Genomic DNA, 18,959 nt, shown 5'->3' with positions numbered 1-18,959 from the left:
ATCAGTTTTAGAGGCCTACAATTGGAACATCATGACAGCTTTAAATACATAAACTTGGCACACCATGGCAATCAGCTTTAGATGCATAAACTTGGCATATCATGGCAATCACTTTTAGATGCATAAACTTGGCACATCATGGCAATCAGCTTCAGAAGCATTCAATTGGCACACCATGGCAAACAGTCAGATGCATAAAAGTGGCACACCATGGCAATCCGCTTTAGATGCAGAAACTTGGCATATCATGGCAATCACTTTTAGATGCATAAACTTGGCACATCATGGCAATCAGCTTCAGAAGCATTTAATTGGCACACCATGGCAAACAGTCAGATGCATAAAATTGGCACACCATGGCAATCAGCTTTAGATGCATAAACTTGGCATATCATGGCAATCACTTTTAGATGCATAAACTTGGCACATCATGGCAATCAGCTTCAGAAGCATCCAATTGGCACACCATGGCAACCAGTCAGATGCATAAAATTGGCACACCATGGCAATCAGCTTTAGATGCATAAACTTGGCATATCATGGCAATCACTTTTAGATGCATAAACTTGGCACATCATGGCAATCAGCTTCAGAAGCATTCATTTGGCACACCGTGGAAATCCGCTTTAGATGCATAGAATTGGCACACCATGGCAATCCGCTTTAGATGCATACAATTGGCATACCATTGCAATCAGTTTTAGATGCATAAAATTGGTACATCATGGCAATCACTTTTAGATGCATAAACTTGGCACATCATTGCAATCAGCTTCAGAAGCATTCAATTGGCACACCATGGCAAACAGTCAGATGCATAAAATTGGCACACCATGGCAATCAGCTTTAGATGCATAAACTTGGCATATCATGGCAATCACTTTTAGATGCATAAACTTGGCACATCATGGCAATCAGCTTCAGAAGCATTCAATTGGCACACCGTGGAAATCCGCTTTAGATGCATACAATTGGCACACCATGGCAATTCGCTTTAGATGTATACAATTGGCATACCATTGCAATCAGTTTTAGATGCATAACATTGGTACATCGTGGCAATCAGTTTTAGAGGCCTACAATTGGAACATCATGACAGCTTTAAATACATAAACTTGGCACACCATGGCAATCAGCTTTAGATGCATAAACTTGGCATATCATGGCAATCACTTTTAGATGCATAAACTTGGCACATCATGGCAATCAGCTTCAGAAGCATTTAATTGGCACACCATGGCAAACAGTCAGATGCATAAAATTGGCACACCATGGCAATCAGCTTTAGATGCAGAAACTTGGCATATCATGGCAATCACTTTTAGATGCATAAACTTGGCACATCATGGCAATCAGCTTCAGAAGCATTTAATTGGCACACCATGGCAAACAGTCAGATGCATAAAATTGGCACACCATGGCAATCAGCTTTAGATGCATAAACTTGGCATATCATGGCAATCACTTTTAGATGCATAAACTTGGCACATCATGGCAATCAGCTTCAGAAGCATTCAATTGGCACACCGTGGAAATCCGCTTTAGATGCATACAATTGGCACACCATGGCAATCCGCTTTAGATGTATACAATTGGCATACCATTGCAATCAGTTTTAGATGCATAACATTGGTACATCGTGGCAATCAGTTTTAGAGGCCTACAATTGGAACATCATGACAGCTTTAAATACATAAACTTGGCACACCATGGCAATCAGCTTTAGATGCATAAACTTGGCATATCATGGCAATCACTTTTAGATGCATAAACTTGGCACATCATGGCAATCAGCTTCAGAAGCATTCAATTGGCACACCATGGCAAACAGTCAGATGCATAAAATTGGCACACCATGGCAATCAGCTTTAGATGCATAAACTTGGCATATCATGGCAATCACTTTTAGATGCATAAACTTGGCACATCATGGCAATCAGCTTCAGAAGCATTCAATTGGCACACCATGGCAAACAGTCAGATGCATAAAATTGGCACACCATGGCAATCAGCTTTAGATGCATAAACTTGGCATATCATGGCAATCACTTTTAGATGCATAAACTTGGCACATCATGGCAATCCGCTTCAGAAGCATTCAAATGGCACACCGTGGAAATCCGCTTTAGATGCATACAATTGGCACACCATGGCAATCCGCTTTAGATGTATACAATTGGCATACCATTGCAATCAGTTTTAGATGCATAACATTGGTACATCATGGCAATCAGTTTTAGAGGCCTACAATTGGAACATCATGACAGCTTTAAATACATAAACTTGGCACACCATGGCAATCAGCTTTAGATGCATAAACTTGGCATATCATGGCAATCACTTTTAGATGCATAATCTTGGCACATCATGGCAATCAGCTTCAGAAGCATTCAATTGGCACACCATGGCAACCAGTCAGATGCATAAAATTGGCACACCATGGCAATCAGCTTTAGATGCATAAACTTGGCATATCATGGCATTCACTTTTAGATGCATAAACTTGGCACATCATGGCAATCAGCTTCAGAAGCATTCATTTGGCACACCGTGGAAATCCGCTTTAGATGCATAAAATTGGCACACCATGGCAATCAGCTTTAGATGCATAAACTTGGCATATCATGGCAATCACTTTTAGATGCATAAACTTGGCACATCATGGCAATCAGCTTCAGAAGCATTCAATTGGCACACCATGGCAACCAGTCAGATGCATAAAATTGGCACACCATGGCAATCAGCTTTAGATGCATAAACTTGGCATATCATGGCAATCACTTTTAGATGCATAAACTTGGCACATCATGGCAATCAGCTTCAGAAGCATTCAATTGGCACACCATGGCAACCAGTCAGATGCATAAAATTGGCACACCATGGCAATCAGCTTTAGATGCATAAACTTGGCATATCATGGCAATCACTTTTAGATGCATAAACTTGGCACATCATGGCAATCAGCTTCAGAAGCATTTAATTGGCACACCATGGCAAACAGTCAGATGCATAAAATTGGCACACCATGGCAATCAGCTTTAGATGCATAAACTTGGCATATCATGGCAATCACTTTTAGATGCATAAACTTGGCACATCATGGCAATCAGCTTCAGAAGCATTCAATTGGCACACCATGGCAACCAGTCAGATGCATAAAATTGGCACACCATGGCAATCAGCTTTAGATGCATAAACTTGGCATATCATGGCAATCACTTTTAGATGCATAAACTTGGCACATCATGGCAATCAGCTTCAGAAGCATTCAATTGGCACACCATGGCAAACAGTCAGATGCATAAAATTGGCACACCATGGCAATCAGCTTTAGATGCATAAACTTGGCATATCATGGCAATCACTTTTAGATGCATAAACTTGGCACATCATGGCATTCAGCTTCAGAAGCATTCAATTGGTACACCATGGCAACCAGTCAGATGCATAAAATTGGCACACCATGGCAATCAGCTTTAGATGCATAAACTTGGCATATCATGGCAATCACTTTTAGATGCATAAACTTGGCACATCATGGCAATCAGCTTCAGAAGCATTCAATTGGCACACCATGGCAAACAGTCAGATGCATAAAATTGGCACACCATGGCAATCAGCTTTAGATGCAGAAACTTGGCATATCATGGCAATCACTTTTAGATGCATAAACTTGGCACATCATGGCAATCAGCTTCAGAAGCATTTAATTGGCACACCATGGCAAACAGTCAGATGCATAAAATTGGCACACCATGGCAATCAGCTTTAGATGCATAAACTTGGCATATCATGGCAATCACTTTTAGATGCATAAACTTGGCACATCATGGCAATCAGCTTCAGAAGCATTCAATTGGCACACCATGGCAACCAGTCAGATGCATAAAATTGGCACACCATGGCAATCAGCTTTAGATGCATAAACTTGGCATATCATGGCATTCACTTTTAGATGCATAAACTTGGCACATCATGGCAATCAGCTTCAGAAGCATTCATTTGGCACACCGTGGAAATCCGCTTTAGATGCATAAAATTGGCACACCATGGCAATCAGCTTTAGATGCATAAACTTGGCATATCATGGCAATCACTTTTAGATGCATAAACTTGGCACATCATGGCAATCAGCTTCAGAAGCATTCAATTGGCACACCATGGCAACCAGTCAGATGCATAAAATTGGCACACCATGGCAATCAGCTTTAGATGCATAAACTTGGCATATCATGGCAATCACTTTTAGATGCATAAACTTGGCACATCATGGCAATCAGCTTCAGAATCATTCATTTGGCACACCGTGGAAATCCGCTTTAGATGCATAGAATTGGCACACCATGGCAATCCGCTTTAGATGCATACATTTGGCATACCATTGCAATCAGTTTTAGATGCATAAACTTGGCACATCATGCCAATCGGCTTCAGAAGCATTCAATTGGCACACCATGGCAAACAGTCAGATGCATAAAATTGGCACACCATGGCAATCAGCTTTAGATGCATAAAATTGGCATAACATGGCAGTTTTGGAGGCATAATTTTGATATATCATGGCAGTTTTCGAGGCAGAACCTTTACACATCATGGCAATCAGTTTGAGAGACATACAACTGCTTATTCACAGACTCAGAATCAGAAATGTTGTTGTCCTGCTCTTTCATCCAGGCACCTCACGTTGATTATCCTAGTGGTGGAACTAATGTAGAGAGGACCGTGGTGCAAGTATGTTTTCTGGGCCCCCATCTAGTGAAAGTGTGGCCAAAAGGTAGATCTCCATCTGTCGGAGAACTTCAACAATATTATGCCAGATGGAGATCTACCATTTGCACATCATTGCAGGTTTATATTTGTGAGCAGTGTTTGAATGTAAGCATGTTTTTGTATTAAGTATATGTGTGCATGTATGAGTGTATTTGTATGTACTGTTGCTATTGGAATGTAGTGGTGTACTTGTTTGTAATGTTTGCATCTGAATGCAGGGGTGTTTGTATATGTAGTGTAGGACTTTAAATGCAGGTGTGCTTTTTGTGTGTAGTGTTGGTGTTTGAATAAAGGGGTGTTTGTAGATCATTTTAGTGTTTTAATGCAGGGGTGTGTTTGTATGTAATGTTTGCGTTTGATTGCAGTGTGTGTGTGTGTGTGTGTGTGTGTAGTGGATGCAGTGTGTGTATATTGTGTTTATAAAATATACATATACACAATGTGAGTTTCAATGTAAGCATGTTTTTTGTATGGAGTATGTGTGCAGTGTATACACACACACACACACACACAGACACACAAATACACAGCGATACACACAATGACACTTAGTTTCCCACACACAGATACACAGACACTCATGTACACAGATACACACACACACACACACACACACACACACTGACACAAAAGGACACGCAGAGACAGGAGGTGAGGGTGACAGTGTGGGAGGGAGTGTGTGTACTGGTAACAGTGTGGGGGCAGTGTGAGAAAGGGTTACAGTGGGTGGGCAGGGGGAGAAAGGGTTACAGTGGGCAGGCAGGAGGAGAAAGGGTTACAGTAGGCAGGCAGGGGGAGAAAGGGTTACAGTGGGGGGCAGGGGGAGAAAAGGCGACAGTGGGGGGGCAGGGGGAGAAAAGGTTACAGTGTGGGGAGAGGGGCAGGGAGAGAAAGGGTTACAGTAGGGGGGTAGGCAGAGAAGGGGTTACAGTGGGGGGGGGGGGGTAGGGAGAGAAGGGGTTACAGTGGGGGTAGGCAGAGAAGGGGTTACAGTGGGGAGGGGAGGCAGAGAATGGGTTACAGTGGGGGAAGGAGCAGGGAGAGAAGGGGTTAGAGTGGGGAGGGTAGGCAGAGAAGGGGTTAGAGTGGGGGGGTAGGCAGAGAAGGGGTTACAGGGGGAGGGCAGGCAGAGAAGGGGTTACAGTGGGGGGGGGAGGGCAGGCAGAGAAGGGGTTATAGTGGGGGGGAGGGCAGGCAGAGAAGTGGTTACAGGGGGGAGGGAAGGCAGAGATGGGGTTACAGTGGGGGGGAGGAGGGCAGGCAGAGAAGGGGTTGCAGTGGGGGGGAGGGCAGGCAGAGAAGGGGTTACAGTGGGGGGAGGGCAGGCAGAGAAGGGGTTACAGTGGGGGGAGGGCAGGCAGAGAAGGGGTTACAGTGGGGGGGAGGAGGGCAGGCAGATAAGGGGTTACAGTGGGGAGGAGGGCAGGCAGAGAAGGGGTTACAGTGGAGGGGAGGAGGGCAGGCAGAGAAGGGGTTACAGTGGGGGGGAGGAGGGCAGGCAGATAAGGGGTTACAGTGGGGGGAGGAGGGCAGGCAGAGAAGGGGTTACAGTGGGGGGAGGAGGGCAGGCAGAGAAGGGGTTACAGTGGGGGGAGGGCAGGCAGAGAAGGGGTTACAGTGGGGGGGGGGAGGGCAGGCAGAGAAGGGGTTACAGTGGGGGGGGGGAGGGCAGGCAGAGAAGGGGTTACAGTGGGGGGAGGAGGGCAGGCAGAGAAGGGGTTACAGTGGAGGGGAGGAGGGCAGGCAGAGAATTGGTTACAGTGGGGGGGAGGGCAGGCAGATAAGGGGTTACAGGGGGGAGGGAAGGCAGAGAAGGGGTTACAGTGGGGGGGAGGAGGGCAGGCAGAGAAGGGGTTACAGTGGGGGGGAGGAGGGCAGGCAGAGAAGGGGTTACAGTGGGTGGGAGGGCAGGCAGAGAAGGGGTTACATTGGGGTGGGGGCATTGTTTGGGCTCTGTGCCCTACCTTCTTTAAACATCCCTGGTGGTCCAGTGTCTCCCTGGTGGTCCGGTGGGTTAACACTCCGGTCTGCAGCTCCGTCGGGTGCTGAGCTGCAGACCGTGCAATAAAAGTCTCGCGAGCTCCCAGAGTGTTGCCATGGTAACGCTCTGGGAGCTCGCGAGACTTCTATCACACGGTCTGCAGCTCTGCACCCGGCGGAGCTGCAGACCGGAGCTGCTGGGCAGACTGACTGGAGGGAGCCCGGCGGCATACAGGGCAAGCCGCCGGGCTCCCTCCTGGTGTCAGTCTGCTTGCCTGACTCCCCAGCGGCCCTGGATGTGTGGGTCAGCGCGACCCACTGGGAATCGCCCTGCGACCAACCAGTGGGTCGTGACCCACACTTTGGGAACCGCTGTTTTAAACTATACAACAGGGGACACATTATACAGTAATTATTTTACATATAGCCTGTATATGCGGAATCTGCATTAAACTGTGTCTTCCAAACTACTGAACGGATCTGGGTGAATTTTGTATATGTGGTTCACCCAGATCACCCGTTTTTTTATGGGGTTATTGCATGTTTTGGGGTCCCTGTGATATGTTTTATAAAACTGTATTTCTCTGCCTGTGATAATTATATTACCCATTGTGTTCAGTAATCATATCACAGGCAGAGGGGAGGATTTTGTGTGGGAGTGTCTGTGTGTATTGTACGGATTGATTGGTTGTATTTCAAAACCCTGTGGGCAGCACTATGTTTGTGGATTGTGAATAAAAGAGGCTGTATGTGCCAGTACAGTCAGTTCTGCTTGACCTCAAAACGAAGTGTCGTCTCGTTATTGGGGGAATTGGATTCTATGCTGATTGCCAGGAGTGTAAGCTGATTGTATGCTTTTCCTGTTCAGCTGTTTACAGCATTCACATGCTTGGGAGCATTCGCATGCTTCTCCGGTTCGGTGGTTGTGGTGTCTGCTGCAGTGCTTGGAGTCCTCAGAAAGCGCTGGGAGCATCCTTCAATGGAGGTACCCAGTCGGGGTGCCAGGTGATCCGTTACACTGCCGACCCCACGAACCGCTGCAGCTTAGTTGGGGTCTCGCCGTCTCCTACCCACCCTGGACCTATGACAAGGCTCCAGGTTCCAGTGGGTGAACCTCCTTCCTCCAGAGAGCGAAGCAGGAACAGATCTTACAAGAGCTAGTGATTATTCAAGGGAGTTGCCCTCAATTATAGCTCCATAATGTTCCCGGTATCTCCGAGCTGCTTCTCCTTGCACTAGGACGCCATCCCACCACTTGCCACCAATGTGACGGACTGCCTGGCAATCCGACATTGTACCTCCGTCAATCGTTTCCTAGTACTGACGAGTACCATAAGCACTGCGCTGGAACACCATAACCACCGCAGACCCCACGAACTGCCGCAGCTTGGTTGGGGTCTCGCCGTCCACCCACTCTGGACCCAAGACCAGGATCCAGCTTCCAGCTTAGTGATTATACTCAGGGGAGTATAGTGATTATAGCAATCCCTTGAGTGTATATAGTTCTCCAATCCTCCAAACATGAGCCAAGACTTCATGAAGGGTAGAACAAGTCTGATCTTTAATGGTTCAGGTTGGCTTTTATACAATTCTCCAGGCCAGAGGAACACCCCCTGGACCTGATGAGGCACAGGAACACAAAGGACACAAACCAATCAGAACAAACATACAGTCTGTGACACGCCCATGTACAGCACACAATCCCTCCCCTCTGTTTGGGAGATAATTGGGTAAAGTCCTGTAAGTAACTCAATTATCTCCAGGAAGAAAAAACACATTTTCAAAAAGTTCAGAAAGTACCCCAAAACATAACATAACCCCAAAAATGGTTACATCCCCGGATAGCCCTGATCTGGGTGAACAACGTGCCCAAAAATCACCCAGATCAGAGCAGGGGTTCAAATGTTTTATGAAAGTCTCTTTTTGACCGGCTGCAAGCATGGCTTCATGCCTAAAACAGTTCCAGGGAATTAGGGCCAGCGGTCGGTCTCTCTTTGTGTAGTACAAAAGTACTTACATTACATGAATGGAGCCTTTTAAAGTGTATTGGGCAAGGTATATTGCCGGGCCCATAGTCACAGGGTAGCAGGCAAGCAAACCCTCCAAAACCTTATGGCAAACTCACAGAAAAAGGGGAGTTTGTCACAATACTCTAGAAAAAGTTTGGAGAAGGCCTACTAAGCTGGTGAATGGATTGCAGGATAAAACTTACCAGGAAAGGTTAAAGGATCTTAACATGTATAGCTTGAAGGAAAGACGAGACGGGGGGATATGCTAGAAACATTTAAATACATAAAGGGAATCAGCACAGTAAAGGAGGAGACTATATTTAAAAGAAGAAAAACTACCACAACAAGAGGACATAGTCTTAAATTAGAGGGACAAAGGTTTAAAAATAATATCAGGAAGTATTACTTTACTGAGAGGGTAAAGTGGCGTACTAAGTGGTAGTGGCGTACTAAGGGGGGGCGGAGGGGGCGGTCCGCCCCGGGTGCCACCAGGGTGGGGGTGCCATGACCCTGGTCTGGTGGCTGGAGGGGGCTGTGTGAGCTGTGGCCGCACAGTGCCCCCCATGTTAGTTAGGATGCCGGGCGGCCAGAACAGCTCTCACAAGCAAAGAGCTGCTGAACTGGCCGCACGGAGGAAAAGTGGGGGCAGAGCTAACACAAATCGGGGGCGGAGCAGCGGAGGCGGGGCTTAATACGGCCCTTACCGGTTACTGCTGCACATGGAGGTGCAGTAAGATGGAATGTCTGCTTCTCCACAGGCTTCAGGGAAGGACTTCAGGGAATCCACTCCTCCTCCAGCCCACTGTCTGTAAATAAGAGTGTGTTTCTGTGTGTGTCTCTGTGTGTGTCTCTGTGTCTCTGTGTGTGTGTGTCTCTGTGTGTGTGTGTCTGTGTGTGTGTGTGATTGTGTGTGTGCCTGTGTGTTTGTGTGTGACTGTGTTTGTGTGTGTGTGTGTGTGTGTGTGTGTGTGTGTAAAACTGTCTGCCTGTAACTGTGTGCGCGTGTGTGTGTAACTGCCTGTAATTGTGTGTATTTGTGTGTGACTGCATGCCTGTGACTGATTTGTGTGTGTGTGACTGTAAGTGTGTGTGACTCTCTGTCTGTGACTGTGTGTGTGCGTGACTGTATATGTGACTGTCTGCCTGTAACTGTGTGCATGACTGTCTGCCTGTAACTGTGTGCGTGACTGTCTGGCACTGACTGTGTGTGTGTGTGTAACTGTCTGCCTATAACTGTGTGTGTGACTGCATGTGACTATGTATGTGTGACTGTCTGCCTGTGACTGTTTGATGTTGCCTGTAACCGTGTGTGTGTCTACTTGCATAGGCATGCGCACGGGGTGCGCCAGCTTTCCTGGGCACACCCTAATCCCTGCGGCACGCGCTCTGTGCCTCCCTCCATGGGCCGGTGAGGGAGATCAAAGATCTACCTTACCTGCCCACAGCAGTATGGAGGGAGGCAGGAGAGGACCCTGGGAGCTCTAGCCAGCAGCTCCGCCAGGTTCCTCTCGCAAGATCTGAGCGTTGCCACAGCAACGCTCAGATCTCGCGAGAGTGAACTCTAGCCCCACAAGCTGTGGGGCTAAAGTTCACTCACCACTGGACCACCAGGGATGGCAGCAGCATGGTTCCCCCTCCCTACATAAGGTAAGAAGGGAGGGGGGATATTAACTAAATGGCCCACCCACCTCCACACAATACACACAAACAGCACCCACACACAGCGCACACACACTCTAACAGCACCCACTCACATACACACACACACACACACTAACAGCACCCTTACACACACAGCAGCATCACACACACAGCACCCTCACACACACAGCACCCTTACACATACACCCTCACACACACACAGCACCCTTACACACACACACCACCCTCACAAACAAACACAGCACCCACACACACTGCCTGCACACACACACACAGTGCCTACACACACACAACGTGCCTTCACACAAAACGCCCACACACACAGTGCCTTCACACACACAACGCCCACACACACAGTGCCTTCACACACACAGCGCCCACACACACACAGGGGTGGGGGGGTGCCAATCAATGGATCCGCCCCGGGTGCCAAATGCTCTAGGTACGCCCCTGAGTGGATGCATAGAATAGCCTTCAAGCTGAAGTGGTAGAGGTTAACACAGTGAGGGAGTTTAAGCATGTGTGGGATAGGTATAAGGCTATCCTAGACTTAAGATAAGGCCAGGGTCTAATTAAAGTATTTAGAAATATTGGGCAGACTAGATGGGCTGAATGGTTCTTATCTGCCGTCACATTCTATGTTTCTATGCTTCTATGACATACTGATATTCTACTTGGGATCTGTTGCTATATTTGAAGAGCTAGCAAGAGAGCTCAATGTAAACAACATAGGCCTCAAACTCACTCATATAATGGATGCGCAACATCTGGTATTCCTGGATCTAAATATGAAAATTCTTGAAGATGGAAAGATAGAAACATAACTTTTCAGAAAGAGCACAGCAACTAACAGCTTGCTGAATTGGACCAGTCATCATCCAGTCAGATTAAAATCAGGCATACCTTTCCGGGCAGTATTTGAGGGCCAGTCGTAACTGTTCGAATGAAGACACCTTTTATGACGAAGCTAAGAAATTAAAAATAATGTTCAAACAGAAAGGTTGCCCAAACAAAATCTTAAAAGGCCTTTCAACGAGTACTTGCACAAAACAGAAGTGAGAGTCTGAGAATAACAAGAGAAAAGGTAGAACCAAAAGTGATTCACTGTGTAGGTACGTTTGACCAATACTGGGACCCAGTATTAAAAATTATGTCCACAATTGGCCGATACTACAGCACAACACGAATTTGCAGGAAAACATTAGCAAATCCCCAGAAATTACAGCACGCAGATCTAAGAATCTCAGGGACTACCTGGTACACAGCCATATAGAACCAATGAAAGCATAATCCACATGGCTAACACAGACTACTGGACTATATAAGTGTGGACACTGTAAAGCCTGCAAATTAATCAAACCAACAATAATGGTAGTAAGTACGAAAACCCAAAAAGAATATAAGATCAAAGAGTGTAACAATTGCAGCTCTACACGTGTTATATACTTAATAACATGCAGTTATGGGATCCAATATATAGGCAAAACCTACCAACCACTAAGATGAAGGACCCTACAACATGTTTGTTCAATCACAAACCCTAATGTATCTACTCCGGTCTCCACCATGTCAGAAACTACCATGACACACCTGACCTTTCAGGCAATAGAAAAATTGACTTTAACCCTTTAAGGACACATGACATGTGTGACATGTCATGATTCCCTTTTATTCCAGAAGTTTGGTCCTTAAGGGGTTAAATACCAGAAAAGGCAATTTTAATAACATTTTGCTAATGAAGGAATCAAGATGGAACTACCATTTCAAAACACTTACACCAGATGGCCTCAATGAGGAATTTAACTTTACACCTTTCATTCATAAATAAAATGGTTTTACTATCCATATGACTTATCCCTACCAGTGGTTCAACTATCTATACGACTTATCTCCACCAGCGGTTTGACAAAGCATTTTGTCGTCTATTACCCTTAGTTCTTAGGAAATTACTTTTTTAATGTATAATATATCATTTAATTTGCAAGACACCAAAAAGACACAGTTACATAATTTATGTAGAGGATTTCACCAGTCTCTCAAAATAGGAATAAAATCACTACTCTCTTCTTCTTATGGGCTATTCCCATTTAGCTAAGAAATAAAGAAACTGATAAAGACTTTTAAGCCTGACAAACAAAGCTAGTGTATATACACACAGATACAAGAGGTAACTATTGCTGGCTAAAAAAAAATATTTATACTTGTAACAAATTTGCAAAGCATGTCAATCAAAACTGACACTAAGAAAGAACCTTCAAACCGACTAACATATCTCAATCAGACATTTCAGAACAAGCAGTTTTGTCATCAAATCTTACTAAGGTAGTCTTACATACAACAAGGAAGAACATCCACACCCTACGAGTGATTGGTTATTAGTAATAATTAGCATTTTTACTTACAATTAGTAATTGGGACTACCATGGAGTTACAACTCTCATAAGTCCACTATATGTTTAATACACAACATCTCATCAGTGTGAGAATAATAATATTTATCCCCTTTTCACTGACAGCACATGGAATTGCTACTACGCTGATCTTTTTTTTCATGATTTGAGCGATGTCGCTCTCTGCTTTAGGGATTTACTGCTATTAGTTTGTCATGGGGATAGTGTTCGGTACCCTCGCAGGCACAGGAGCAAGATTGCAGTTAGTGCAGTAGAGTATTTCTGGCAATTAAACTATGCCATTCTATATAGGGGAGCATCTGATTAGGTGCCCCCGAAGGCACCGGTGATATTATCGGATTAGACAGTCATGCTGTTTGTATATTGACAATTGAATGAACTCTTAACAGACTGATTTATCCAGTTTAACTCCTTTGTGCCTTAACCTCCTTTTCTATATCATTCTATTCCCAAGAACACTTTATATTTGGTATTATATAGTGGTAGGCACTATGACAAACTGCCTTTTGTCACTGGCTGTTTATGTGACCCACTGCTCTTTGCCCCTGGCTTTTGGAGGAGCCTGATTGCCAGCCTCCTACCTTATGACTACGGCCCTTCTGTGTATGGCGCTTTAACAACTGTATTGGGGCTTATGGACTTTTATGAGACTGGTGCGGGCCCTTTAACCCCTTAAGGACACATGACATGTGTGACATGTCATGATTCCCTTTTATTCCAGAAGTTGGTTAAGCACATTTTTGGGGCATGGTGAAAATCGGAACAATGTCCCTTTAAGACGGTGTCCTCAGAGTCCCCAGACTGTGAAAATAACTTGTACGTGTCTTTTTCTCACTTGGTTCAGTAAATGGGGCTTACTGAACCAAGTATTACACAGGCGGACCACCCAGAAGTGGAAGCGTGCGGCTAATTTACCTCCCAGGCTGGGAGGTTGCTGTAGGTAAATTGTCGACCGCTGGGTGGCCGCTGTTCAAATATATGGAGACTACACGTTTAGACGAACCCATACCTTCTCCTCCACTGAGTTTTCAGCCACAGAGACTAAGTCCCATTCAGCTATTTAAACTCACTGCTATACTGAGCCATTTGCACGAACTGTTTTGGGCATGAAAATGTGCTTGCAGTCGGTCACAAAGGTCTTCCAGCTAACTTTTGAACTACTGGGTGGAATTGTCTGATTTTTGGTTATGTTTAGATTTAAAGTATGCTGATTCTGAATATGTATTGTTTTATGTGAATACGATGCATATTTTGAAAGTTACAGTAAATGTGTAAAAAGTGTATTTTTCCTGCCTGTGATAATTACTTTAACCCATTGTGTTCAGTAATTATATCACAGGCGGGGGGGAGGGTTTGTGTGTAATTGCTGGGAGTGTTTTACTGTAATGTATGTGTTTTATTGGTTGTTCTACAAAACCCTGTGGGCAGGACTGTATGCGTAAAACCAGCATTAAAGAAAGTCCTTTGGTGCCAATTAGAGAAGATCATCTTGTACCTTCATGAGGTTTCGGCTCATGTTTGGGGGATTGGAGTTGGGAATTGCCTACACTCTGGGGATTGCTATATCACAATACTCCCCAGAGTAAGCTCTTGTAAGAGCTTGTTCTTGTTTCTGGTTCCTGCTTGAGGTGAATTTGCTTTATTTTGTCAATTTTGAGCTGTTTCTGGAGGAGTTATGTCTTCACACATCCATTCAGTGGTGTATCCTGGTTTTGTACTGCCCTAGGCATGACAAAACTCAGGCACCTCCCTTCTAAACACACACCCCCAACACCCCTCTCCCCCCCCAACAAACACACACACACCAACAGACACACACACCCACTAACATTTTTAAATTCAATCTCCCCAGCCTCCCTACATTTGGGAAGAGTGGATTCTCGCTTTCCCTGGGGTCCAGTGGGGCTGCTGGGCAGTCGGTTGGTCACTGCAGTCGGCAAGGGAGCACTGATCCTCCTGTTCAGCTTCCTCGCGCACTGCGTAGTGATGCCAGGGCTAGAGTTATGTCATATTCCGGCTCCGGCATCACTGGGGTGCGCGCAAGATAGCTGAACAGTAGGATCAGTGCTCCATCGCTGCCGGGAAAGTACCACCGCTGACAGCCCCAGGGGTCCCTGAGGTGGCCAGCTCCTGGGCCCCCAAGGACAAGAGGCTGGCAAAGCATTTTCCAGGGCGATTGGGGGCGTTTTTGTTTTTTTACTGCCCCAAGAAAGTACCACCCAAGGCAAATGCCTTGTCAGCCTCGCGGTAAATACATCCATCTAGTGTGAGTTTCAGCCACAGCCCCATTGATATTTTACAGTTTTAAGTACACCTGGGTGACTAGGAAAAGGAATTTGTTCAACTATGACTTCCTGTTTCACAGGGGTATAAATATGAGGTAACACATGGACCAAATTCCCTTAGTCATTCATCATGATGGTAACACCAAGGAATGTAGCTGTGATGTGCGACAAAAGGTTGTTGAGCTTCACTAAATGGGAAGTGGCTACTCCGAATGTCCGAATAGATGAATTGCCAAATCGCTGAATGGTTGAAGTCCCGAAATTCCGAAATTACCGAATTTCCGAAGTGTCGAATTGCCGAAGTTCCGAAGTTGCCTAAGCACAGTATTGCCTAAGAACTAATATACTTACCCAGTGGAAGAATTAAGAATGTTACACTGTATACAATTTTAAATAAAAAGTATACAAACATCTCCAGGATTCAGATGTAAGCATTTGCAACACTTACAACAATCAAGTAACATACATTCATATAAAATGTAAGTTATTTAGACAGCCAGTCAGTGTAATGACAGGAATGAATAAGTAGATAACTCCCTTATTCCCACGGTATTAGGGAGCTATCTACTAAAAGGCTGAAAGACCTAAATTGGTCTTTCAGCCAAATGTACTAATACTAAGTAAAGATAACTTAGTATTAGTAAATTATGCCCCTACTCGCTATACATGTCTATTAAACAGTGAGCAGCCTATGGCTGCTCACTTAAAAAAAAAAGGTCCCCCCCTCCCGTGCTGCACGAGTGGGGGCTTCTAACCTGAAAGGGGGACTTATTGCCCCCCCTGGCCCTCACCCCTGAGCGGTGGGTGGGGGCCCTAAATACTAATAAGGGGAGGGTCCTAATGTCCTCCCCCCTGGACCCCACCCCTGAGCGGTGGGTGGGGGCCTTACAGTAAAATAAGGGGGGTTACCTAATGTCCTTCCCCCTGCCCCCCACCCCTGAGCGGTGGGTGGGGGCTCTAAATACTAATAAGGGGGGGACCTAATGTCCTCCCCCCTGGCCCCCACCCCTGAGCGGTGGGTGGGGGCCCTAAATACTAATAAGGGGGGGGACCTAATGTCCTCCCTCGTGGCCCCCACCCCTGAGTGGCGGGTGGGGGCCCTAAATTGGAATAAGGGGGGGGACCTAATGTCCTCCCCCCTGGCCCGTCACTACTGAGCGGTGGGTGAGGGCCCTAAATACAAATAAGGGGGGGACCTAAAGTCTTCCCCCTGGCCCCAATCCTGAGCGGTGGGTGGGGGCCCTAAATTGGAACAAGGGGGGACGACCTAATGTCCTCCCCCCTGGCCCCCACCCCTGAGCGGCGGGTGGGGGCCCTAAATACTAATAAGGGGGGGGACCTAATGTCCTCCCCCTGGCCCCCACCCTTGAGCGGCGGGTGGGGGCCCTAAATACCAATGGGGGGACCTATTGCCCACCCCCCCTGGCCCCCACTCCTGATTGGCGGGTGGGGGCCCTAAATAAAAATGTTACCCCCCCCAGGTGACTAGGGGTCCCCAAACCCCTAGTCACCCCCTCCCCCCCCAAGAAAAAAATTAACCCCCTACCTACCCCCCTCACCCTAAAAATAATGAGGGGGTTACAGTAGTAATAGCAATAGCGTATAATGTTATAGAAATAGAAAGACATTTTAGTCCATTTAAAAAGTCTGTGAGTTGGTGTGAAGTAATCCGTCTGTGCATTAATCTTGGAGAGAGAGTTCTTTCCCAGTCAGCCAGAGACTATGTAACAGGTTGATCTGATGAGTGTAAGCCAGAAATTGAAATGATTTGCCAGTTAAAATAGGAGTATAGAAGTTCCTTTCTTAAAGGAGCATCCTTCCTATACCTGGAGAATTGCAGAAGTTAGTCAGAAAGTCTCCAAAACTACAATCCGCCATCTACATCACCACAAATTGTTTCAGTAAAAAGGCCTCTACTTTCATCCAAAAACAAACTCAGGCATGTTCAGTTTGCCAGACACTACTGGAACTTCAAATGGGATCGGGTTCTATGGTCAGATGAAACCAAAATCAAACATTTTGCCAATAAACACCACAGGTGGATTCGGCGCACATAGAGAGGTAGTGATATGGAAAAGAACCTCTTGCCCATGGTTAAATATGGTAGTGGCTCTATAATGTTTTGTGTTTTGCTGCCAGAGGACCTGGACATTTTGTTAGGACACATAGACTCTATCAAATATCAATAGATATATTAAAGCGGCACTGTCACGCCAAACTTACCTTTTCCCAATTGCTTACTTTTCTCTTTCTCTTTCAGAATCTGTTCTTCTTTTCTTTATTTCTGATATAGTTCTCTTTAAAACATAAAACAAAGTAGTGACTATTTTGTCTTATGTATTTTTCCTACCCTACACGGGTAGGGGTCCAGCCATGCTGCCAAAGGGCTGCAGCAAAGGGCTGCAGCATCTGACTGGGCCCCAGATGAGACCTGCCTGGGAGGGGACCTGCCTTGATTGCCAACACTGCAGAGGCCAGGTCAGGCTCTTAAAGGGCCACGGCACCCGACTGGGCCCCTGTTTAGCAATAATAGTAGTAGTAGTTCCGCCACTGCATATCCCTCCCAACTGACTTGCCCCTTTTAAACTACAGACACCTGCACATACACATTATATATTTAAAAAAAAAAAAAGAATTGCTACCCTCACCCCCCCACACAACACTGCCCTAATGCCAGCCACAAACACACACACTGCATCCAGTATAAAAGCACACACACTGCATCCTCTATATACATACACACACTATATAGGCACACTATATAACTATATATCCACGGTAGTAGAATGAGTGGCGGGCCCTGGGGGCAGACTCAGTCAGGCACCAGTCCTTGATCTGTGTTAGGGGCAGCCAGCCCTGACTGTAATCAAAAGACCCTGAACGAATAAACATAAGAAGAAGCAGAAAATAATATAAAAGGAAAAAGGAGGTTAGTTAAGGAAAGCTACATGGTTTAGCAGTTCATGTATCTCTAATTGAATTATAGTGACCCTGCTGGTAAGCCTAGCAGACAGAAAATGTAATAAGATAGTATACATGAAATATAATTGAAACATCATTCATTTTCTGGAGGTATGGTCATGATGATGATCAATAAGTTTAGTCATAGGGAAGCATGTTTTCTTGAACATTGTCAGTGGGACTATTGTTTCATATCTCTGTGAAACAATGTACCTTGAATAGGCAACAACAGACCAATGTCAATGATAGAGTTGATTTAATGGCAGCAGTGCCTTTTACATTTCTATTTTGTTTGGCCATGGAAGAGGACAGAACACAAAGAAAGGGAAAATGTTGAGAAAACCAATAGAGAAAAAAAACCTCAACATAAACCTTGTTTCATACTGCACTTATATTATACTAGGAGATTTTATCCATAGATTGTAAAAAACAGGATATTATTGGGTCATAAATTAAGTCCACAGTGACTTCTTTAGGTTGGCTAGGAATGCATTCATATTTACAGTCTACTGTAGCCTCCATTGATTCCATGAACTTCCCACTAGTCAGTAGAGTGGTAGTGATGTCCACATGAGTGTAAGTATGATGGCAGGTTAGGTCTACTGTGAGAGTTACCAAGGCTTATCTTGCACGCATACTGGTTTTGATTTATTTCAGTGGCAAGGAAGCTCTACAAACTCAGTTAAAAGTAAATGTAATTTTTTAGGTCCAAATAGCCAAACAAAAAAAATCCCCAAATCAGCTATATCTTCAGTTTGAATATTTTGACCGAAAATATGTTATTCACTCTGAATTCCTGTCAAATCACACTCTAGTGAATCACCATTAGCTTTTCTAGCAAATGAGTGTTCCACAGTGATAATCTGAGGATTCAATGTAAG

Source organism: Pelobates fuscus, chromosome 5 (assembly GCF_036172605.1).
Source record: "Pelobates fuscus isolate aPelFus1 chromosome 5, aPelFus1.pri, whole genome shotgun sequence".
Taxonomy (NCBI): domain Eukaryota; kingdom Metazoa; phylum Chordata; class Amphibia; order Anura; family Pelobatidae; genus Pelobates; species Pelobates fuscus.
This window is presented reverse-complemented; position numbering follows the sequence as displayed.